General features: G+C 39.3%; 1 protein-coding gene across 3 annotated transcripts in view; it reads left to right on the forward strand.

Annotated features, from left to right (window-relative positions):
- Positions 1-25,637, forward strand: part of HTR1F (5-hydroxytryptamine receptor 1F) — a 103,394-nt gene that overhangs the window by 42,357 nt on the left and 35,400 nt on the right. For 2 of the 3 annotated variants that reach the window (XM_077174544.1, XM_077174543.1), the window contains exon 2: positions 6,172-6,272. The gene's annotated coding sequence lies outside the window, so the exon portion shown is untranslated. Of the gene's footprint in view, positions 1-6,171; positions 6,273-11,940; positions 12,115-25,637 lie in introns of all 3 variants that reach the window. The other variant, XM_077174545.1, reaches the window with a different exon arrangement.

Consider the following 25,637-nt stretch of genomic DNA (forward strand, 5'->3'; position numbering starts at 1 on the left):
GAGATTTTGCAAAAAGATACTGGTGAGCGTCATAAACTTAGATGATCAAGAACCAGCAGGTTACATCAACAAGTCTATTAATGCAGATAAAAATGTTATTTGCCTTTAATTCTGAGAAGACTGAGATATTTCATTATTTTCTTAAGTAAATCACAGATTGTTCTCCAAATCACTTTGTAAAAGACATTTTTAGTGCCAAAATGAGAGCCCAAAATTTGTCATGGGAGAGACAGAGATGTGGAATTGTGGTTATAACTATGTTGGCAGAGAAGGAGGTAGTTTTACTGCATATTTCTTTATTAATCAAAATAAACACTTTCTCCTTGAAAGTGAAGTTCAGGCTTTATTTTCAGTCTTAATCCAGAAATCATCCTTTTCAGATTCCTAATCTGTCAAAGCTTGACAGACAAGTCCTGAAAATTGTGACAAAACTCTGTGGTTTCTATTACAAGTCTGAAGATAATTCATATCACTCTGGCTCATCTTTACCACTTTTTGGAACTCTTGAGTCACTTTTGACCTTGTTGCAAGGCCTGAAGAATGTAGCATTTTTTTTTTAAGTAGAAGAAGGGGTATTTTCATTAAATTTCCTCTATTGACTCATTGAGGAATGATCCATACTGAAGGGTGTGAAGCAACTCTGACTACTTGGCCTTCCTTCTTGTGTCTTATCTCCTCAGACTTCAACCTTTCAAAGAATCCTAGGCCTAGAGTAAAATGTCCTTCCAAGTAGTTCACAGCCCTAGATGGGAATTTACAGGTTCTTTATGATCCATTTCCACAAGAAAAAGTTCTCTCGGTCATGGTTAATCAATGCCTGGGAGCCTAAATGGTTATAAATATTGTATCCATTACTTGGATTTATGTTTCATAATTGATTCATCCCCAAGCAAAAGAGAGGGGAACACATGCTGGCATAATTCTGTTGTAATTCCACTTAAGTTATGTAATTCTTTAACCTTATTAGCCAAACTGGTACTGGTTTGACATTAAGCAGTGGGAATGCTCACAGATGGTGAGGGCTTGCTTAGCCACTGCTACTTCCACACTTGTGTGATGTGTGTGAGGATACAGTGACTCAGTTTACAGTTTAATACAAACAACAAAAAAATCTGTTGAGGAGAAAGAAACAATCCCACAAGTGTAATCTGGCGCTTTTTTTTTTCCTTTTTTTTGAGTTAAAAGCGATTCCTCTTTGCAACTTCACATTCCCTTGTGCATTTTAAGCCAACTACATGTACTCCTCATGGCAGAAATGGGTCTTTAGGAGCAGTAAAGAAATCAGTCTTTCATCCTGTTCAACAACCAACAATTTTCCTTTTCCATAAGACGAGGGCAGATGTGGGAGGCAGGCTAAATTCCTGGAGCAGCAGAGGCAGGCACAGAACATCCACAGCCTAATCACAACAGGTCAGCCAATCTCATCTTTGTGCTTCTCCTGCCCAGCCCTCCTTTAAATCCTCATCTGCAATTAGTGATGACATGTTTCTAATCCTCTTCATACAAGCCATCAGAGAATTGTAACTTCATATGGGAAATATCAGGGGAAGAAAAATATCAGGGGAAGAACAAGAATCCTTCCTTCTTACAAAAGCATTCAATAGCGAAGAAGGAGGAACTAAAAATAAAAACCAGACAGACTGCAAGGGAAGTTTGTTTAGAACTAAATAACTCCAGAAAAACAACTGGGCTTTTGCCCAGCTTATTGCTGTTCCTTTGTGGGATTGAGATCTTGTTTGAGGGTGCAGTTTATATGCAAAATTTCATACTGAAGTAGTTGCACTTGTGAGTAGATATTATCCTCTTTAGGTAATAAAATAAATAATTATAACAATCAGATTTATTTCTAGAATTGAACAGTAGCTTAAAAACTGTCAACAAGGATTACTCACAAAACCAACCATCCTACATATTTAACTGTTTGGTTTGCTGCCACTTTCTAGATTGCAAAGTTCTTTTTAATTTTATGGCAATGGAAACTGGAAAGGGACAGTTTATACACAGATGATGTCATATAATGCTTCACCCTCAGCAATATTTATCATACTCAGATAAATGTTATTATCAGCATCACCACCATCATTCCTATACAGAGGAAATACATTTTGAACACATTTCTCTTTTTTCCCACTTGTGGCAGGGAGTTTTTGACATTTGAGCATCGACTCTTTCTTCTTATTTTATGCATTTGCCCTCTGGCCATTGTCAACCCCTGCAGTCTGAATAATGAATTCCTCTTTATTGCACTGTCAGTGTGCTGTCATTATTGCAGACTTCTCCTCCTCTGGAAGGCTGTTTTGTAAGTTATTTCTGAAAAGATATACTACATATGTGTTTGGGATTTATAGGACTGTACTGATCCATCCTTTTCTGGAACATCAGATGCAGCCACTGTAAATTTAAAGAAAAAGAGAATTCTCACCCAGCTATGGATGTCAAGCCATTCTAGGGAGTATTATCTGCTTCTAGCTCCTTGCCACTTTTGTACAGGAAACACAAACTCAGCTGATGATCACAGAGAGATTGCTGTTTGCCGTTGCAGTAAGATTGTAATTTTCTTTATGCCATCTTCACTTCCTGCTGCCTTTTGAGAAGACAAAAACTTGTGTGTGATCTTGAACTTAGATCTTCTGCATGATAGGAAATGATGCTGCCATCTGAGCCTTTAAAACAGCTGTTAGATTCACGGAAAGCTGTTTTTCTTCCATAATTGTCCTAGAAAAAGGTACCATTTTAAAAAGTCGTATTTAGCATCCTCCACACAGTAAGAAACTCACTTTTATTCTTCTCATGGAATTATTGCAGATGCTGTTTTTAACCACAAGAAAAGCTTTCCTTCCACACATTTCACGAGATTTTTCCCATTGTGTTTCACAAGACCAAAGGCCTCATAATATCAATGTCTTTGCCAAAGAAGGAGGGCTGGAATTGATCGTACTGGGTTTTGGTTACTGGCAGACTTCAACCTCCATAATAAATATTCAGACTTGGAGTAGGAGTATCCTGAAGTTTGAGAAGCAATGGAAACAATAAATGTGTTTCAGAGATGGAAGCAGGTCCGGAATTTCTTCTGCTGGACTACCTTCCTAGAGGAAGTTGCTGCCACACACAAACTGAGACTGCTGGGATTTTGAGCAGATGTGAAATGATTTTATATTGGGTAAAAAGAGGTTTGGGTTTTGTTCAGAAATATTAAATCCTCATATGTACAAAACAACTGCAAATCTTTTAAAGGCTTGGCTTCTGTTTAATAAACAAAACAGTTCATAGGACTTGGGGTAATTCCCCTTTTTTTTTTTTTTTGCTTATGTGGGGATGTTCTACCATAAAAATTACTCTAATTGTAAATTACCTATCAATAGTTCCAATAATTCTTATTTCTGCAGTTTTGTAATGTCTTCTTCTCTGTCTTCAGCTCCATTTAGCACTGCTCTAAACCCAGCCTCACTTAACTCATTGAACATTACCTGGATTTTTTCTGATGCATAAAAGAAAGCATAAATCCATATGAACATTGCTTTCCAGCTATGTAAAATTAATCTTGGAGATGTCTGTTCAGTTCCTGTGCTGATCCTCTAGGTCCAGGGTGCTTACATTTTAATTAAGCTAAAAATGATAAGGTAATGATAATGAAATTATAATGATAATGATAAATGAAGAGGTAAAACATCCATCCATACAGCTGTACCATCAACAAGGACCCCCACATCCTTCCCATTCAGACAAGGTCTTCACAAGAGCTTGTAGGCAGCTTGCAAATCTCCCTGCACAGGAGTGGCTGGCAGCACTCCAAACAACTCTAAATAACAGGGAGCAAATAGTGATCTAAGCAGCCAGGAGGCCTCCAGATCCCCTTCAGAGGTCACTTTCCCCATTCAGACAAGAATGAAGTCATTGAATGGCAGTGCCAACAATTAAATTCTTGACTGTAAGCACATGCATGTCAGAAATATTCCCTTTTGTTTTAGAGGACCAGGGGAGAAATAAAGAATGCAATTGGAGATGGCCTGAATGTAAAGAGCTGTGTTGAGATGAAGATGAAAATGTTGATGCAGAAGCTGAAAAATAACAGAATAGGAAAAGGATAGACTGCAGGGGTAAGGCATGCATGAAAAAGACCTTGAGCTTGTGAAGAAACAGAGACTTCTTTTTTGTTAAAAAAGCCAAATAAAACCTCTGAGGTGTTCTGGTGCTGCCTAGATGTTCTGATACTTAAAATTTCTTACCTGGGAACAAAGGTGCAAGATGTCAAACAAGAACTAAAGCCAGCTTCCATCTAAAGTGGCTCTCCATCCACCCCTTAAGATGGAAATCCTTCTGAGCATTTTAAGATAACCCTAAAATTATCCCAGCTCTTGTGCACTCCTGCAGTCTTATTCAGAAAAGAGTTTTGCTACATCTGAAGGAGAGTGTTGAGAGAAAAGGATGGAGGCAATGGTTACACCAACTTCCAAACAAAACCAGACCAAAGGGCCACTCTGCCTCTACCTCTATCAGTTACTGATGGTCACCTGGTGGATGCTCAACGAGATACAGCAAAGTGGATCATTATGTCCTGAGTGCTGCATATTCCCACAGCAGATCATGCTGGCCCCTCTGCCTTCTGTCCTTTCTGACCTTGCCTAGAGAGAGAGAAATCTGAATTACAAAGGAGAGCAGGGAAAAACAGCACAGGCACTCATTTTACTTTTTAAACTCTGTTATTACTGCCAATAAGTTACATTTTGAAGGTTAATGTTCTGTACTAAGCAGGAGACTTAATTTTTGAAAAATGTCTTACGTCTACCAGTGGAATGGGTACAAAAGTATAAAAGCCTTTACTTTTCCAAGTTTTTGCAAAACATGCAGCACTGATGTTGTAACTCAGGATTTGATGGGTGCTCTCACCCTTCCTTTAGCAATAATGAAACCAGAACTTCCCAAAGTTGCCCTGACAACCTCAAGAAGCCACATCACCTACTATCCTAGCCTAGCCCACACAACCATAGAATCAGTAAGGCTGGAAAAGAATTCAAGATCATCAAATCCAACCCTTGACCAAACATCACCTTTTCAACTAAACCACAGCACTAAGTGCCACATCCAGTCATTTCTTCAACACCCCCAGGGATATTAGCCATAATGCCAACAAACATGTCTGAAACCACCCTCAAAACCTGCCCCAGAACACTCTGAGCTGAAAGAACTCATCTGATAGCAAGTAACAGCCAAATGTTAGCATAATTATATTCTGGATAAATTACCATGTTATTTGATAATGTGTGAAAAATTATTAGGTTTTATCCTTTTTTTCCCAGGAAATCAATGATATTTCCTTCTTTCTTTTGTCACTTTGTCTTCTTTTTATTCATTTTTCTCACTGACTGCTATTCTCCTTTGAAACAAGAACTGCTTTTGTTATCTCATTTTCTACATTTTAAGCACATTAGCTATATAAAGATTTTATATTTAAAATTAAATCAGCCTACTCTTGGTAGAAGGATATATTTCTGCACTTCACAGTGCAGACTTTTCACAGTGCATATTCTTTTGCATTATGTTTCCAATTTAGGCAGTTGCTTGCCGTGAGACACTGCTAACTGGGAAAAAAAAATATATTAAAGTTGGGAGAATGCAAGAAACAATGCCTTGGAGTTCAAACATCACATACTCTGGCATGTTTATCTCTTCAGCTTAATAACAGCAGGTTAATACTGCACAAAGCCAAGTGCCCTGGGCTCCTGCTGCAGTCAGTGGGAGTTGACAATTAGCACCTGACAGATGCACCCGGGTGCTAAAAGCTTGAGACACACTAAAACTGCTGGTTTGGCTAAACTTCCTTCCCCTTTGCTTTAACAGGTCATTTATCTTCAGGAAAGTACAAGTCAGACCTTTCGATTTCTCCAGTTCCTCAAGTGGAGTCGATTCCTGGCGTGTCTAAGCCTGCAAGGCCCTTGCTGGTCATTAGCTCATTCCAAAGTATTTCTGTCATCACCAACTATGCTCTTGTGTGGACTCTGAGCAGGGGGAGCTCCTGGCACTGGTCTCTAAACTTTTAAACAATCCTTCCCAGCTATTTGGAGAGATCCTGAAAACTACAATTAGGCCTGAAGAATCTTTTCCTTCCCCTGAAGTAGACATCATTCATTGTCATTTACAGAGCCTATATTATGGTTTTTTGCTTTCTTGCAGGTTTTTGGCAGTATCCAGTTTTGCTAAGGCTGATTGAATTCCTACTACCAGTCCTATTCCCAAAGGCAGCTTTTCCAAGGTGATTCCTGACACAGGAGATGGTGAGTTGCTTTTTACCCTGACACACAGAGACTTTATACGTGTGTTTGTGATGTACCTGCTTCAGAGATCAAATTCATTTGGCTGGGTCTTCCACAGGGATTCTGCAAAGCAGGTTGAATACAGAGTTTTGCTGACCTCTGCCAGACTGACCTTTCCTTAAAGTAATACAGGAGGAGAGAAAAGTCTGGACTGCAAAAAGCCTCAAGTGGGAGCAGGGAAACCCAGCCAAGTGAGGGTTGACCTGTGGGGTTATTGAAGGCTTAATGGGGCAATCTGAGCACACTCAGTGCAGTGGAAAGCTGCAGACCAGCCAGGAAAAGATGTCAAAGAGGACAATCAGTTGAGAAAAGGAGAGCAGTGGCTGACAGAAGGATGACTGAATAAATGAAGAATGTCCAGCCCAGTCTGAGAAATTCAGGCACTGCAGAAGCAGCTTAGTCTGCAGTCCTAGATCTGAGCGACCTTCTCCACAGCCTTGGACATTTAAACACTCAACATCTACTTTAACTGAGGGGAAAGAAACAATGGTGCCAATATAATGCTTCATTGCACAGATATATTTTAAAGACTTAACCTTTCCAAGACATTTTGAAGATGGAAAGCCCAGCAGCACAAAGATATTTTGTGAGAAGACTTTTCTCAATTTTTGCATTAGCCACCGTATGCTTGATTTTATTTCTGGTTTTGCCTTGTGCAGTTTTACCAAGTGACTTTTTCCATAGCCTAATTGTAGATTTTTTTACAACAAAGATGAAATCCCAAAATCCTCGCTTCATCTTTCAAATACAACAGCTTAACATTGATAACATTTCAGAAAGGACACTTCATAGAGAAAAGGAAGACTTTTATACTGTATCTGGGAAGTTCAGCAGATTCAGGTGTGGGAAATACTTGGTTTGAAAGCTTCTCTTTCCTTTACTCTTGTCATTTTTAAAACCTATTTTCTCTCTTCTAGTTACTGGGTTTTTTATGTAATGAAAGAGAAATTTTGGCTGTTCCTTAATTCTACTATAATACCTGTGGTGACATTAGAGAGAGAAATTACCTGGTAGGAGAAAATGAAAGTGAAGTATAAACAGGGCTTCTGTTTCTGATGGAAATGGTTTTCCTGGCTGCATGCTGGTTTCCAAAAGACAATGACAGGCTGGCAGCTTGGAGAAAACAGGTCTTGACAGCACATGTTAGTGAGCTGAGCATTTTCTAACACCTCATGTCACACAAAGCACTTCCATACCATCTGTGCTCCAGCAGCCAAGGGTTGTTCTGTCCCAGGCAGAGCCTTTTGTCTCTGCATAGTCACGGCAAGTAGAGAGCAGGTTTACAGCACCTGTCTGAGGCTGGATGTGTGTCAGCTCCTCCTGCAAAGCCCCTGTGTGTTCCTGAGTGCCCACAGCCTGCCAGGAGCAGCAGCACAGCTCAGCAGACAGGCAGAGAGGAGTCAGATGGGAACTGGTTTTCTTGTTAAACGCTGCCTTGGCTGCCTGAAGATAAGAGATAAAGAGGGGAGGGAGAGGAAGAGGGAATGCAATTCAAAGGCAAGCATGTGCCTCATTAGTGCTCGCTATGCAAGTTCCTTTTAATCTCTATAATATTTTTCAGTACCTTTTCAAATATTTCTTTTTTAAAAAGGATTTTATAAGGACAATGCATTTCTAAGATAAATATAATATACAATTTGCAGCTTAAATAGAGACCAGGAGGGCAATTAGAAATCATATCTTGATTACAATAAATTACCTTCTTTGAGCAGCTTTGGTGTTTTGTCATTATTAAGCTGTAGGTTTCTCAGTGTTAGAAGAAGGGACATCATTAAAACTAACACTTACAGAAGTAGCATAAAGGATTATCCCTGATAGCACTATCAGGCACAGGTTTTGTGCTAGTAAACTCCCATATGCCTAAGGCAATTTAAAAGTAACTGAGTTGCCAAAATTTTATGTGATTTGTCAGAATTAAAAAAAAAAAAAAAGGCAAGATCTCTGGAAAGAGAAAACAGCCCCTCCCATGCAGTAAGTAAGCCCTAAATGCAGTCTCTCCTTTCAGTATTGTCATCTTTGAGGCTCAATATTTTTCTCATTATCATCCCTTTTCATGGATTTTTTTTCTTACTTTAATGAATTTCTCAGGCACATAGCTATTTTCCTTGGCTATCTTGCTTCATTATGCTGATGGAAGCAGCCTTTTAATTTAAGACATTATTATTAAAAGTGATGCATGAAAGGCTTATCTGAAAGATATATTGGGTTGGCAAGAGGTGCAAATCAAAATGCAACTGTCTAGGTACTCAATTATATATTTTAATGGAAGAATTTGAGTAAAGCTCAGGCAGGAAGGAAAAAAGTACTTATCAGCGTCTATCATTTAAATTACCAGCATATTGGTAGACTGTTCCTATATCTCATACCCTTCAATAAGGCTGAGACTGAAGCTGGGTCAGTGGACAGAAGTTGGCTGGTGAAGTCTCTGTACTTCTGCAGTTTTCCAGAAGCATGAGATATCCATGCATTTTCTTTCCCCCATGGATTAAGTACTTGCATCTTCCAACATCTGGTAGGCTACTTCATCTTTTGTAATCCCTGTAAACATTTACCACCTACTTGTCTTTGAATGGACTCCATAATTTTTTTCTTTGGTGTCTCAGGAGATACTCTCTGTGACTTAGGCTGAGGGTGCTCCACAGGAATGCACATCCCAATGGAGTGATACCTCCACTGGGGCACTCACCAGACATTCAGCTGTCCCAGCTGTATTTGGGTCAACTGACTGTCTCATGGGAGTTACTTTTAGGTTTCAAATTTGCAGGGCTTTCCTTCTCAGTTCAGTGCAACACAAGTGACTGAAGTTTATTGAAGAGGGCAGGGGCATCCTGCGGGCTCGTGCTGACCAAAAGCTCACACAACACAAGTCCTTCTGTACATGAGCAGAGAGGATGGCAGTGAGTTTAACCCCTTCAGTGCCCCATGGAACTCAGCTCTTTGGAGCTGGTATGTTCCTTACTGCTCAGCTACCTGGCAGCCACCTCAATCCAAGACCTTTGCAATGCAGCAGAGGTTGCAGGGATCTCTGTAATGCTGGGATCTGGGATAAGTAGAAGAGCAGAAAATAGGCACACAGTCTCTTCTAAAACATGAATGAAGACTCTCTGTAACTTACTCCTTTCCAAAGGGGAATGTAATGCAGATTTTAAGAGCCAGCCCTTAAGCTCACATATTGCTGTGCATGTAAGGAAAGCAAACGTGCTCTGAAAGAAACCTCAAGGTCATGAAGTACTTTGCTTCCCCACCTCCAACAGGAAAGAGAATGAGCTTGTCATCTCATTCTGTAATTGATTCATATCTAATACACAGCTTAATTTTATTCTTTTTCAGTTGCTGTCCATCTTTTTATTTTATAGCAGTCTGTCAGCTGAAAACTGGCTAGATGGTCAAACAAAACGTCACCACATAAATATTAATGTTTCTCTGTTTATAGTGGCTGAGCTTAAACAATTTCTGGAGTTTGTAGGCAGAAACAATGCCTAGTGGTGAGTTTTGCCTCAGCACTGAGCTAGAGTTCATCACAACTTTTGGATCATCTACTCTTATTTCTGCTCTCCATTACCTGTACTCTTTTAACATATGCACCAACCTAGACTTTTAACAGCAGCTTAACAAGAAGTCATCATGGCAGACAAAAGTTAGGATTTCAAATGGAAAGCTGAAATGAAGGGAAAGTTTGGATTGAAAATGGAAAACTGAAAAGAAGATAGGCCCTGCTTGCACAAGGGTTTCATTTTGGCATAGTTCCCATTAATAGAGAATAATTGCTTCAGCAAAGCTTTTTTGTTCAAATATTTAGGAATTTGCCTGACATTTACTCAAATCTTAGCAGGCTTAGCTACACTCAGAAGGACTGATAATTTAAAGATTGTTTTACTTGCATACAATAGAGTTAATTCAAAGAGTTTTATCAAAATTCTCACCTGTTAAATTTGACTTTGAGGTTATTTTAATTATACTGGAACCTTCTAACTTGTTAGAAAAGTCACAGAGATGCCCAACTTCAATCAGAAATTCAGGACAATTGGTACAGACACTGAGGCAGAAGAAGAGGACCTATCAGAAGACTGTACTTTATGAGATTTCCATGAGACATCTGAAAAGCTGACCTTGGCCGAGTGCTTCTTTTATCATGTATTGCCAGAAATATGTTACTTCTTTAGGTTATGTATCTGCAGCAGAGTCTATCAGCTAAAATCATGCAAGCTGTAATTCTGCTGAAGCCAGTGCACTCTGGGGAGGACAATTTTAGCTACAAATGAATAGGGTCATTTACAGTTAAGATAAGGGAAAGCAAGTTACTGCTACTTCAGTAAAATGCATACACTTATAATAATAGGGGGAAGAAATGTTCAGACTTTGAAAATGTGTTTTTAAAAATGATGGTAGCTACAATATATTTGATAAGTTTGTGTCTTGTTTTGAGCACAGTGTTATCACCTAAACATGTTTAGCTGAATTAAACAAAGCTCAGTTAGTGCAGATAGGGTGGGTACGGCAAAGCTCAGCAGATTCACTTTCTAAAAGCTCAGCAGATGAATGCTCAAATTTGGGATTTCAGTCGTGACCTAAGACACAGTACTAAAGGTCGTTTTCTCCTGCACTTTAATCTACTTCAGGGAAGAGACATCTTTTTCCCTTTCAAAAATGTGAGATTCTCAGGACACTAAACACCAGGACTCTGCTGTAGTAGGATCAATTAAAACCTATTAGAATCCATTCCTGCTGACTATCACAACACCTTTCCCACCAGAAAATTGCCAATTATTCCTTATTCTCAGTCAAACCTTAAACACTTAGTACCTGCAGATAAAGGTTAGAATTCAGCTGACCAAAGATAGACATCTTGAACCAATCACTCCAACTTTGGCTTTGCAGTAATAGAGAGAAGCAGACACTTGTGAGGTGCAAGGCATCTGGTGTAAATAGGTCAGCACAATCTCACCCCAGTATTTCCTTCACTCCTTCCCCAAAAACGGTGCCTAAAGTGCCAAAGAGTACCTGTCTAGCACAGATTGCTTTTAGCTTAGGCAGAGACATAAAAGGAGGTGAGAGGAATTCTACTAAAAGAAGCTGAAAAACTTAAGAAATGACAGTTTCATTTCCCTTTATATAAACAGGTACATGAAACTTTCTCACTCAGTAGGAGTTGGTGACTTCAGGAAGAGGAGTTTATCAGAAACATGGGAAAGAAAAAGTGGGGAAAAAAGATTTAATTCACAGGTTAGATTAACATAAGCAAATACCTTTTGCAACATCCCCAGTGCAGGGGAACAGGTAGCATGGTCTGTTGAAGAAACACTGGCAAATCTTTAGTGAGCAGCAAATTCCAGGGGTTCCTCTGGGTGATAGCTGTTGTGTGCTTTTAGTGTCCTTGCTGCAGAGTTTTTGACAAGGTCTGTGCTGTTTTGAGCCTTGTCTCCCATGACAGCTAAGGGCTATAATCCATAAAAATCAAAGCTTGCATGTAAATGTTGTCCTGAAAGAGTGTGTTGGGTTTTATCTGAGCCTGTCATTAGAAACTTTTTCCCTGGGGTCTTTCAGGTCCTTTCTTGGAAAGAAAGATCAATATTTCTGTAGAGAAAAATACAAGGCAGCCAAATGAAAATATAACTTATTCTAAATACAGGATTTCTTGATGTGCCTCTGACCCAGAGCAGCTTCCAAAGATTGAACTGATAACAAAGAGCTGTTTGACAAAAAAGGATCCTTTGGAATCAGCTGGAGATGATGGAGCACCTAAGAAACTGATGATAGCTTGGAGATGGAATGGAAATACAATGCATTGTGGTTTTCCTTTGAGGTAACAGACCTTAACAGTGGCATTTTTTGCAGAATTTATTTCTCAAAAGTCTGTGAAGTCTGTACTAAGCCTGTACACTTTGTGAGATTTTATTTTTCTGTTACTCAGATTTAATTGAGCTTCCACAAAGATGTCAAGGCCACCAGCAAGGTCATCCTATGTCAGATGTCAGGGTCATAAAAGACAGCTAGAATTTCTCAGCCAAGAAAAATATTCACAGAAATTTTACATTGACAAGAACAACTTAACTTTTCTCTGCCTGCCTCTGAAAAACATGACTGCTGGAAAATATTCTAACGTATATTTCCTAGAAACGTTTCTTTCTTCTTTTCCTACGCTGAGAAGAAAATAACCCAAGGCAGACAGAAATTTCAACCAGCTGCTTAAGGTTAGCTTAGAAAGTAGAGAACAGTAGAGAAATAGGGCTTTGGAATGGAAATTTTGAGACAGTGATCATCAGATCTTCACCTATGCCTGCACCAAGCTAGAAACTTAGATTTAATTCTATACTCCTTCAAGGAGTTGGTATTTACTTGGCCAGGCAAACAAAGGTCCATTTCTCTGAAGTCTGTTATGAGAATAGTATTTCCTTTACTTTGGAACAGGACTTGGTTTTAAATTATAAATATGTATACTGCTAAGCTGGACAAACACACACATCATGCCTTCAGCTGTATCTGAAAGAGTAGATAGGATAGCAAAAAAAACCCCAAAAAAAACCAGAAGATCACCTGCTTAAATATGATTATTATTAAGGCAAATTCCATCAGTAAGCAGTTTACATTTTGTTATTGCAGCTGACAGAAAGGCAATCCTAAAACAAAAAAATGCTCTGTTTGACCGGGAGGACACATTAAACCTGTGTTTGAACTTCATGTCTTCGATATCTTGGTCATTGCCTCCATAAAATTATTTCTAAAGTTTAGCAGTTATTGCACTCATTAATTATGTAAAATAACAAAGCAGCTGAGAAGCCTACTGTGGATTCAGGCTGGTACTTAAAATAATAGAAATGGACTATTTGCCAACAAATCTGATTGCCAGATGCTGAGCTGCTACTCAGAGAGATGGATTTTGAACTGACCCATAAGAAGAAAGGGCAAAAATTGACAATTTTGCTGCTCTTGCTCACCAGGACAAGGATATTTCTTGGTTTAGTCTTTTCTTTCCCATCTCTTTTCCTGCTTTAAGACCCATAAACATAAGACCCAACCTTCAAAACTTGCAATTTATGTTTCACAAAGATAATAAAACAGTTCCACTGGATCTTGGATGCTAGAGACATTTGTCATAAGTAGGCTCAGATTAGCTTAATTAATTGATGCACTGAGTAAGCTGTGAATGTATCTGAGGTACAAAAATGTGAATATGAAGGTCTGTGTGGAATTACCCTGGAGTGGTTATTTGCTTATAATTGTGTTAGTGCAGTAGTGCCTCAAAACCCAGGCACTCATACTGAACAAAAATACCATAATAAGTGGTCCATTTGCTAGAGAGCTTTCAGTATGAATAGGCAAAGTGAAGGCTTGGGGAAAAGTGGTTGTGAAAACACTTGTGCTCTTTCTTAACCAGATGAATTGTAACAATTTAACTAAAGCCCTTCAGAAGCTGAATTTATGCCAGAAAATTGAAGGCTACATAGGTTGGAATGTAATAGTTTACATTTGCTGCCCATCAAATACACCTTCAGTTGTAAACTTGCAGCCCTAAGAATGTTTCCACAGGCAGCTGTTTTATTCTATACCCAACACATGTATGTTCCCCTACCCAGCGGTCCTCAGGTATTGACCCAAAGCAGTTTAAACTGTGTTTTGGGCTCACAACCCTTCAGAAACAACACAACTATGAAAAAATTCTCTGTGGTATAAAAAGCAGGCAGGCCAGCAGAGCCCTCTCTGGGACTGCAAGCTGTGGTTCTAGATTTAATAACTTTTCCATCAAGCATGGCAGCTTTGTGCTTTCACCAGCTGCTGTCCTTATTGGAAAGCGGAGAGGAAAAAAAAACAAACAAACAAACCAATCTTTGCATGGGTTTGAAGGAACCTTGTGCTCTCCAATTTTTTTTTGCAAGCTCTGGAAGAAAGGAGCAAGGGAGAGTTTGAGGGTTTGGTGCCTTGCTGCTGCTGCTGCCAGTTTTGGGTGGCTGGGCTAAGGTCACTGGTGTTGCAAACACAGAGGGTGCAGCACAGCAGAAGCACAGGGAATCCTCATGCCTGTTTCAAACAAATCAGCCTTGTAATCTAAAGATATTGAAAGAACATTTCTTGGTATTTTAGATATTCTAGGGGTAGAAAGAGGTAGTGGCAAAATTTAACAGGTTATGCTACAGAAAGGAAAGTCATAATTTTGTGGAAAATAGGGAAGTATCCACTTTTCTGAGCCCATCTGAGGATCAAGCTAGGAAAAAATAAGGCAAATAGAAGAAAACCTAAGGAAGTCAAACTAACTAGAGGCCTTTTGTACTTTGAAGTGCTGGGCTAACTTGCCAACTCTTGTATCTCCCTCCCATTCCCTCATGAGCCTCAGACACAAAATGACTTGTGTTTAGCAACAGCTTTGACAGCTCAGTGTGCTACAAGCTCTGGTACAGCACAGCCCTTACTTATTCTCAGCTGAAGAAAGGCAGAGTTTACAGCAGCAGCCAAGGGAATGAGTCATTGTGCCAATGGAGGGGAGTGACTGAGCCCTCTGGCTCATCAGGGCCCAGAATCCATCACTAAAGAGGAAGCTGCTACTTTGCCACAGAAAGCTTTTCAGCCTGGCTCTCCAGGGCTAGAGGAATTCCTTCAGTCAATTAACAATCTGGTAAAAAACTTTCCAGCTTGCATGCAAGAACCCCAAGGCATTAAACAGATCATTGTCCCTGTTAAGTTCTTTATAATTCACTGCTATGAACCAATAAGATCTTCCATGTCACTACACAGGTGTTTTTCACTAAGACCCAAAAAACATTCACTTTGTGACTTTTCTAAATACAGCCCCACTGTAATAGTCCTGCTCAAAACATCTCAGGAGTTCCTGGAATGGAGGTTATTTGTAAAGTTCAAATAACCCATGAATTTGCTGTGATTTGTTTGCAATCTGTTTTTATTGTTGGCTGTTTCAGCATCCTGTGGTGATCAGTGCTGCAGTTTTAATAATTTCATAGCCAGGGTCTCATGAATTCAGTAGTAGGGGGTGTGTGTGTGTGCTATTATTAAAACCATGCTTGCAAGTACCTTCCCTGCTTCCACTGAAATGTCTCTGTAATTTGTCTTGCACAGCTAAAAGATAAATTTGCAGCTGTGAGCCTCAGAAGCTGAATATGCATTATAGTGAGTTGAAAACATACAGGAGAGACTTTTGCTTGCACACTTCATCTCTCAACAGCTCTAAATCACTTACCTTCAAATGACTTACCTTCAAATAATCACTTTGCTAGTGGAAGTTTAGGATTCTCCTCCCCAGTGGTGAGCATCCGAGAACAGCCAACATAGTTATACAGCCCTGAAAATTATACATAAATGCATATTTAACATTTTAAACAAGTCTGACACAACTGTATAAATTTTACTTAAGGTAATTTGGACTTTGAAAACTCTTGCTTGAACTGCCCTCACAAAGGCATTTTAACACTGAAAATAACCCCCCAATGTATTTGGTTATACTTTAAAAGTAGGAAAAAAGAGCTTTCTTAGAAATTTCTTAGAAATTTTAGGACCAGAACAGAAGACTAGCAGTTACATGAATTCATTATCTGCTTCAAAACAATTTATTCAGAAGCAATGGAACAGAAACAAATGAAAATGTCCCTTTAGATTTCACTCAGGAAATGTATTCTTTTATAGGTCTTTGACTCCAACCTTCTGACAGCTAAAATTAACTTTGCATTACTGAAACAGATAATGTGCTGTCCTTATTCTATTCAGAGATAATACAGTAAATACTGATTAGGTTTAACACATGATGTTTAGAGCAGAAATATTTCTTAATTTATATTAATTTGTATTTGTGAATGATGTCTGGCTGCCCATTAGGCTTCACTATTTCAAAACTTCATTTAAAATCAACATGTCAGCTTTAATATTTTTTTTTGTTGTTGTGGGGTAGTTTTTAGTGCTCCTGTGTATATGCATTTATACAAATATTACTTTAAGTCACTAAAACTTAATAATAAACATTCTCTTTATTTCCTGCTGCCTGCCAGACAGCTTGCTTGTACAGAAAAAAATAATACATCCTATTTTGGATTAAATCTGTTATGTATTTTCAGGGAATGTAATAATCTTCTTACAGTAGCAGAAAAATGATGACTTTATAGTGCCATAAAATGTGTCCTTTTCCCAGGATTTTAAGACTGCAATATGTAGGTTAATACAATCAAATCCCAACTACATAATGTGGTTCACAGTGATGAGAATGATGTAAAAGCACTGTGTCCATTATAGGTAAGGGTTTGGTGGCTTTTTTAAGCAATCCTGTCCCTTTTCACTTTTGGGAAGGCAGCTTGGTCAGTGCACAGATTTTTATGTCACACGTTGCACTTGTCCAACACCCCAGACAACCCCACTTATTCCAAAGGCTCTGATATATTTCTTAATTAAATCTTGACAGTGAAATTGTAGTTCATGAAAACAATCCATGGTGGTTTGCAAGCCAGTGTCTGTGCATATTAAACCAGCACTTGACCAGATTGGGATTTTTACAGTTCAGTCAGGTATGCCTTGAAAGCATTATCAGGGATAAGTGGTGGGTATTTGAACAATAAGCACTCTATGTCTGCCTCTGGGATGAAATGCAAAGCTCCTCAGGCAGTCTGCAGGGCTGTAAAGCTCAGTCAGAATGTTTGGTATTTTGTACTGCTGCAAGCAGCCACGGTTTACTTAGACACCAAGCTATTTTTCTGATCCTTTTTCCTTGGCAGCAGTGGTGCCTCATCAGCCCCATGTAGCCAGAGGTGTTATTATTCCCATTCTCTCTAACTCCCCTCTCTGACCTATATTCACTCATCTGTTTATTAGTCTTTCACTTATAAATAGACTTTAAATGTTACTGTGTGAATTCAAACTTATGTTATTAGGTAACACCACCCACTCCTACGAAATAGAAATACTATTTTTCACCATCTTACATGCTTAGAGCCATAATTAAGATAAATTTCAAGCATACTTAAAACATCTCAGTCCAAATGCATGCACATTTCAGAAGTGCTCTTATTAGTAACTTAGTGATAATTATTTTCTTCTTTCAGTTAGAGGTGAATTTTATTCCTGAAAAACAGAATTGCTTTTCAAAGGACAAAGTTAATCTCCCCATTTATTTGAAATCCTACTTTTCATTTGAAACAGTGACAGTTTTGACCTTGCTTGCTCTGTAGTGACTCCTTTACAAATACAAATGCACCAGTCAAGCCAATGTTCAGCAGCATGTAAGAAGCCAAAAGGGTTGGAAGTGTAATACCTCAGTTAAAAATTGTCACCAGAGGCCAAGGTGCAAATTAACATGGAAGACCAAGGGGAAACCAGGAATTCCCATTCCAGTTTAATATATTCCTACAGAGGTATATGTCGTTTTCTACACAGGAGAAGTAGATATCTAGAATTTAGTCTTCATTTAGAAAATGAAAACACTGAAATTGTAGAAAAGGCACCTGAAGCCACATGGAAATTGTCTCTGTGCAACACACCAGCAAAAAGAAACAGAGCCGCCAAACCAGCTGGTGTAGATGGTCTCAGGCTGCCCAGACCTGGCATCCTCTGGAGCAAACATAATTTGACAATAACTAATTTTTTGGAAAGAAAGTCATGGAAAATTTCTGCATGGCCAGGAGGTTCCTGAAATGCCAGGAGAAAATGAGGTGGACCAGAAAAGTTCCGGGGGGAAGTGCTGCCTGCACTGCATTTGTACATTTATCCATAGGTATTGGGACAATTTTCTGCCCTTTAGTTCTTATCACCCCTATTTGCAAGAGCCAAGAACAGAGATAAAGACTGTCAGGTGTGTGTGCTTAGAGGACAGCAGCTGGAATGAGATGATTCTCTAGGAAGGCACGATTCATCACAGCAACTCATTTTCCTCAGTTGCATGGTCAGCACAGGAAGCTGACCCCAAGTTTGAGCCCCAGAGCCATCTCCAGTGTGCTTCCAGAGCCAGACTTAGCACCTGCTGGGCCAGCCCCTTTGCCAGTTTTTTATGGTGGGAAATGCTGCAGCCATGACTCAGGGCCAAAGCAATGTTTGACTGGAGCCTGTAATCATCTCTCAGATATTCTCCCTCAGGCTGGTAGCTCTTATAGCACCAAAACATAATTATTATATATAATTCTTATCACATGCTTGGGTTTTTTTTCAGGTAAATCTAAAAAGATGAAAGACCTGGCAGAGTAACATTTTCACACCATGACACCTGAATTACATGGCTGTGCTGTGGCATGAGGGAGTCAGACTTTGGATACAAAGGATGTTCTGGGAGGGGGACAGATGTGTGTGACACAGCTGCCCTGTGTCATTACTGCTGCTCTGCAGCAGGCTCAGGCATAAAACCTGTAGGCTTTATGAATTCAAACTTTCAGGTTTGTCCTGTTAGAAACTGGCTTGTTCTCTAAGAGAGCCAATTTTAGTGCATGAACATTGTGGATGATAAAACAGGAGGCAAAAAGGCAACACAGCCAGGGTGCAAGGGCAGCATCTCCTCAGGAAAATGAGAGAAAGAGGGAAGAGAGCTGGAGTGAAACCATGACAAGATAGGATTTATGAGGCATAACAATATCCCACAGCTTTCCCCAGCCCTCCTAGGGGAGAGATGGAGGTTGCTTTTACATGTTGGGATCAAAATTTAGGAAGTCAAGCAGCCATCTATCTGGTCTGTGGGTAAGACAGAATTAACCAGGAAAATTGTGCATCTCAGCTAAATTTCTATAATTTAAAAACGGTACCCTGCTAGTTAAATAAAAATAATATATATTATTTTAGAATCTAATTCGTTTTTTCAGATTTTTCCAGGATTCTAAATAACATAACAGTAAAGCTCATAAAATGATATATTAATATTTATCTGTGTAAACTATAAGAAGAATTTTAAGAAACACATTTTCCATACAGTGCAGTCAAATTTAAACCATAAGTTTCCTTAAATAAGTGTATCTGTAAGAGATGGTATTCAAGGAGTTTAGACAAATTATCAGACTGATATTTCTAGATGCAAAATCATTAAAAATATCTTCAGAGTGATCTCCAGATTAAAAGTGACACACTGAAGGATGACTTAATTTATTCTCTGACATTGAGTAAAGCAGGTTTCTCTTGCCCAGAAATGTAAAATAAATAACTGCAAACACCCATGGTGAAAATTCTAAAGGAAAAAACAATCACATTGTAAAAACACAAAAGTTACATAAGCAATATTTTCAGATATATTTGGGAAGGCAATACTTTTACCCCACAAAGAGTTAGAAATGCCCATGGTGCTTTCCAGTGGTGTTCATCACTACAGATTTTTCCAAAATCCAGTGAGGTCCTCTGCCCCAACCCCCAAGGGCAGTGGCCTTAGGTTTTAGTATTGCACAGCCCTCTGGTTTTACTCTACACCTCCTGGATATCAGCTTTTCACATCACCTTATCACTCCTGCAAATCAGAGATGGGCTCTCAAGTCAAGCATTTGAGATTATACAGAGGGACAAGAGCCTTACTTAAGTGACTTTAGAGTTGGTAACTGCTATTAGAACAGAAAGAGGACTAAAGCTGATTTTAAGATCCAGAGGCAAGTGTCTAATCCTGAAGCCTTTAGTTTCTTTTCCCTTTCATTACCAATTCATCCTAAGGCACAAAATCAGCATGACAACTCTTTTTTGTTTGGTTTGAGGTTTTTTTGTTTTTTTGCAAAGCTGCAGGAAGTCAAAAATCACATTAAGAGTGGAAAATACGTGGATGGATTTAGGCATTGGCACCTGAATGAATTTCATGATGATTACGTTCCCCTCGAAGGTATGAAACAGCAATTCTATTTCCCTTTTCACTCTTCTCCAGCAAACCTGGAGATCCAATAATGTCATACAATATATTGCAATGTGACAGCAGAGTGCTGATATCTCCTATACAGGCATTTGTCATTTTAGGTGTGGGATGGTTTTTCAATACATTCAACAACACTTTAAAATATTTGCCTAAATTAGATTTCTTACCTTCTGTTGTGCAAATCTTGATTCTTTTAATCCATTCAGGAACATTCAAGCTAAAAGGAGCTGTTGCCAACACCAACAGAAATATTTTGTAGGAAGTAGAAATCCCTATGAAAACCAACAGGATGCAGAAGGAAGATACTATATTCTGTAGCATGCACAGTAATAGGGATGCCAGTTTGACCAGATCTTTATAATTAAGTAAGAAATAGCCAGACTACTACCAATATTGTAGTGCTACCTGTTCTGTTCAGAAATGTGCACATTCAGAACTAAAATACTCTGTTCATCCCTTCCTTTTGAACACAAGAATTAGCTAGTGGTACAGGTAAGAGAGCTGAAGGAATACCCTCCTCCCCAAAAAAAGGGTGTATAGGCTCATGTAAAAATTATCTTATATTTGGAAGGCAGTAGTCTGCAAGCCAGATAATACTGTTATTTTCATGTCTTGCTTCCAGTGCTTTTAACAATGCTCAGGACACATTTTGTAGAAATACTAATCTAGAATATTATGCATGCATCACTTTTCCCTGCCCAAAGCAGCTGGAATAACTGCAGTACTTCTATCATATTTCCAGGTTAGTTCTTACAAGTGACTTCATAGCTCAGGCATGAAAACAGCTGGTAGAGAGCCGGAATGATTCCAAAAGTAATTTTGGAAGTGAAGGAATTGAAGATTCTATTGTATATTTGTTAACTATGCTCATTAGCTAAGTCGGAATTTAGTAAAATCATCTACCAAACAAAGTTAAGTGCTTCCTTAACTTTTTGCATAGTTTACTTTTTGGTTTTTTCCTCAATGTGTTGCCATTAAACTTTGGTGTGGAAGTAGCCTAACTGTTTATACTTCATTTATTTGAAGTTGCCATGACTTGTAGAACTGAGAAAAGATACTACTTAAAGACACTAGGCAATGAACCTGACTTTTAAAACTATATACTCATTTTTTGCCCTAGAATACTCCTTTTTTTTCTTTTTTTTTTTTTCCATTTTTAACCTTCCCTGAAGGCCTATGGTATTACTATTTCCTGAGCTGCAAGTCCTCTTCTAGAACAACAGTTCAAGCACAATTACCTTTTTCTGGTAAAATGTGCCCTCAATTGTGGCACAGCTCTGACAACTCTGCCCTAAATCAAGCACCTCTGTGGGCAAACTGGAGGAAACAGCCTATTTAAAAAGAAACATTTGTCTCATTCATTGTCCATAGTGAATTTTAAAGCACTACACTGAGTTAGGAATAATCACCTGTACAAAGCAGGGCCGTGAGGGACTCTCTGCAGAGAAGGATTTGAGGGATCACAAACAATGCCATGGTATTGGAAAGGGGGGGGTAAAACCCACAAAATATTATAGTGTAATACATAAAACATCACCCCAGACTGCTCTGTTCATTTTTGACCACTTTAGGAGGGTCAGGGTCATACTGGAAAGCACACAGGAAAGAACAAGGAAAAAATTCAAATAAGTAGAAACTGTGGACCAAGAAGAAATATCAAAGAAATCAAGTTCTTTAGTCTAAACAAGGGAAGCACATTTGGAAGCCTAAAGGCTGTTGCAGTGAGGGAGGGACAAAAACAGGCTTCATGCCCACCCAGAGCCCAGCAAGCCTGGCAACAAGGGAGATTTAGCGCCAAATTCTGACTGTGTTGGGAAATGGTGCCGGGGAATTGTTTATTTCTGTTGCTGGAGTGCCTTAAACAAGAGAAACGTAAATATTTGTCAGATGCGACAGTAACACTGGCATGGTGAAACACTCAAGATTACTGTTCAAAACCAGTTTTCCTGCAGATTATATTTCTGTCTTGTATATACTATTTTCACAAAGTGAGTTTTGCCTTCGCAGAAGATTAAAATTGGGACTGGCATAACTGGGTGTTGGGCTAGTGTAAATAAAAGTCTTTAAGGGGTAATAACTCCTTGAATTTTATTTTTGTCAACAGCACAGAAACTCTGGCAAAACATCAAAATCCAAACTTGCAGTCCTTGGAAGTCTTTCATTCCTCATTTCTGGCAAACTCAACAACTACTCAGACTTTCATACAAGCTTTTATTCTAGCTTTTATGTCAAAAATACTTACCAAGCATACTTACATCCTTATTTGTGTTTTACCTACTTCATGTCTTCCTTTTGATCCCCTCTCTAACTCTTGACATTCAACACATTGTCTGGGGACAAAACATCCTCTGCAGTTTACCAAAGCTGAGGTACCTACATGTCAGAAGGATGCTCATGCAGGAGGCAGGGGATGTTTTACACTCAGGGCTGGGTATTGGGTTTCAGAGAACATAATTGCACACTTGGGAGGCAGTAGCTTCTTAATTACAGTCCTCTGGGGAGTGGGAGGAATCAAAGCGCTGTCATGTCTGAAAGGGACTTGACACAAGTAGCCAAAGTGGCCTAATCCCATCAGAGGAGAAAGCACTTGATCTGTGCTCCAGCAAGCGCCCAGCCGTCTTCAGGCACTCTATAATTAAGTATTTTAAAAGCTCCCCTCGGTGCACTTCTCTGCTTCTGCTCTTCTATCAGCCTCTTCCTGAAATCAGCAGCCTGGTTAACCAGCCCTGATTTCTGCTTCCTGCCCTGTGCACTCTCCAGTTCCAGTGGCTGGGGGTGGGATTGTGGCTAAGGCATGGGCTGGGGGTCAGCTCTCAGTTCCTGCCTGGCCCATATCACACACACTCTGGGTTTTGGGTGTCTATCATGAGGCACGTCAGCTAAATGCCCACAGGAATTCTGAATGCATGAAATTATCCTAGAAATTAGCACTTTTTTAAAAGTTAGGGCCTGGACATTGGAAAGAACTCATGCCTGAGAACAGTGTTGGAGCACATGCTAGCTTTATTTATTTCAAAGTATCACCCGAGTTTAAAAAGAACTAAAACACATTGCTGGATCAGGACATGTGACTGACTAAAAAAAGGGAATATCCACACCACTTCTAAAGTGTGTCATTTAAAAAGGAATGCAATTATTCATTCTTCAACCAGCAGCCAACCTGCAGCTCATGGCAGTTAGGAAGAAACACTTTCTCCAGGCATGATTCTTCCATGCATCCATTTCGGGCACTTTCCTGCTTATTGTTTAGCCCTAGTGCCAAACAAAATCAGGACCTTGGAGTTGAAAGAGAAGACACTGATGAAATCAAGGGTGGCTTCCCTTACAAAGCAGTGTGAAAGAGGCACTTATTTTAGCTGAGGAGCAGAGTGCTGCCCAGCCCTTCAACCACCACCAGTCCAGAGACCACTTTGTGAATTGATTCAGGTCATTTATCCTACAAACCCCACATTTCACAGTGGGAAAAAATGTAAGAAACTTTTAGGGTTATTATCTGTAAGTTCTCTTTCTGGGAATACAGCAAACCACCAAATTCATAAAAACTAGATATTATTAACACCACCAGAGATGTCCTCTGATGTGGGTAAACACATCCACAGCTAAAACGGGGTGGAAGACAATGAAATTGCAAGCACTAAGCATCTCTTTATATAAAATAGGTAATTTCTTAAAGCTATGACCAAGAATGGAAAAAACAAATGAAAAAATCTTTTTGTAAAAACTTATAACCTGCAGAAAACTGAACATTTTCAGACATTTTTACCAATCTTGAACTTTGGCACCAGAATGGCATACTCCACAGGGCTGGTGCCTCATTAATACAGCCACAGCACTGCAATCCATGAAGGAAGAAATGGGGGAGGAGGACTGTGCTAATTTAGCTCTGAGTTCCACAGAAGAGAATGTCACACTCACTCCCCCTCAGCAGTGGGCTTTTCATATGGCTGCATCCAGGATGGCTGGTGGCTGAAAAGAGAAATTGCTACTGCTGAGAGAGAGCAAGTCAGTCACTCATCAGCCCAGTGCCTTTTTCTGCTGTCCTTAACAACAGCACACCTCTTGCCCTGTTAAAATACTGCCCCTCTCACCTAGTCCAGGTCCAAGATGAGACAGAACAGAATGAGGCATGCTGATTTCATGTTGTAAGTTTTTGTTGAAAACATCGATCAAAGTGAAAGATCCTTGTGGTTTCTCAAAACCAGGTTTTGCTTATTAGCCCTTTATCCTTCAGTGAACAAAGGGAGTCAAATGTGTGTTTTGCTGTGAATCCTCTAGGCAATATCAGATATTTATTACATGTCCTCATCCCACGTGGCTTTCCCTACTGTAGGCTACAGCCAAGGATTATTCCTTTTCTATTTTCCCATCAGATAAAACAAAATGTTTGTTTTCATCTTGGGGTCTGTAAACCTTTATATGAACAGCTTCTAAGAGATCCACTCAAAACAATTAGGCAAAAACAAACCCACAACTCTACTAGTGCATGACATCAGTTATCACATGGGGACCTGCATTTCTACTGAAAGATTTTTAGTCATCTACACATTGGCTTAAAGCTTACAACTACTGCAGAAGCTAAATACGCCTAAATAATGTCTGCATGGTCAATAGCAGAAGGCAGATAACCCTTGAGAAGGACTACAAAAATGAAAAGAGAAGAATATGCACAGAAACATATCCATTGGGGTCTTATTGTCTAAAACAAAGTGTCTAAAATAAAATAAAAAGAAATCTGATGAAAACCCAAGAAAAATTGGGGTGTATCAGATGTGAACAGGAAGAGTAACAAGGAAACCCCACCATGGGTTAACTGGCCACAGGCTAGTTTATTTGTAAGGTTTCTTAAGGTTCTATTATTTGTAAATAATAGAACCTCAAGAGAAGAGACTAGGCAGGAAGGCAAGCCAACATTTTATACCAAACAATTATTAATGCACTGACAGTCTGAACATTAAGTTAAGGTTCTATAATGAGGCTAACAGTCTGTGAAGATGGTTCAGTCATAAGACTGTTCTCAGCTTAATGGGTGCCATAACCATTAAAGATGAAACACAATACTTGGAAGGCAGAATAGATACAAAGCAGAACATCACAGCAAACAAAATAAAAAAGCTCTTGCTCCATTCCATTCAGACTTGGCACGGCACAGCAGGATGAAAAGAAAACACAATACCAGTTTCTCTGTTGTTTCACTGTTCTCACTTCTGGAGACTAAAGCTGAAGACTCTCAAAAGCCAACCATAGCTCAGGCAATAAGTCTTCCGTGGTTCCCTCTATAGTTAATGGATACAGAAATCTCCCCCAAAAGAATAAATCAGAGCAGAAACTTGCCTGTGATTTTTTGTATCCTCTAGGGTAATAGATTAGAAGTTTCTGACATGACAAAAGACAGACACAAAGGGAGCTGGCCATAAATTTGAGGACTGAGCAAACAAACATCATGAAGTTCAACACAGCCAAAGTGCAAAGCTATGCACTCAGGGAAGAAAAACCCCAGGCACCTGCAAGGGCAGGAAATCAAGTGGGCTGAA

The sequence above is a fragment of the Agelaius phoeniceus genome, chromosome 2 (assembly GCF_051311805.1).
Source record: "Agelaius phoeniceus isolate bAgePho1 chromosome 2, bAgePho1.hap1, whole genome shotgun sequence".
NCBI classification, from domain to species: domain Eukaryota; kingdom Metazoa; phylum Chordata; class Aves; order Passeriformes; family Icteridae; genus Agelaius; species Agelaius phoeniceus.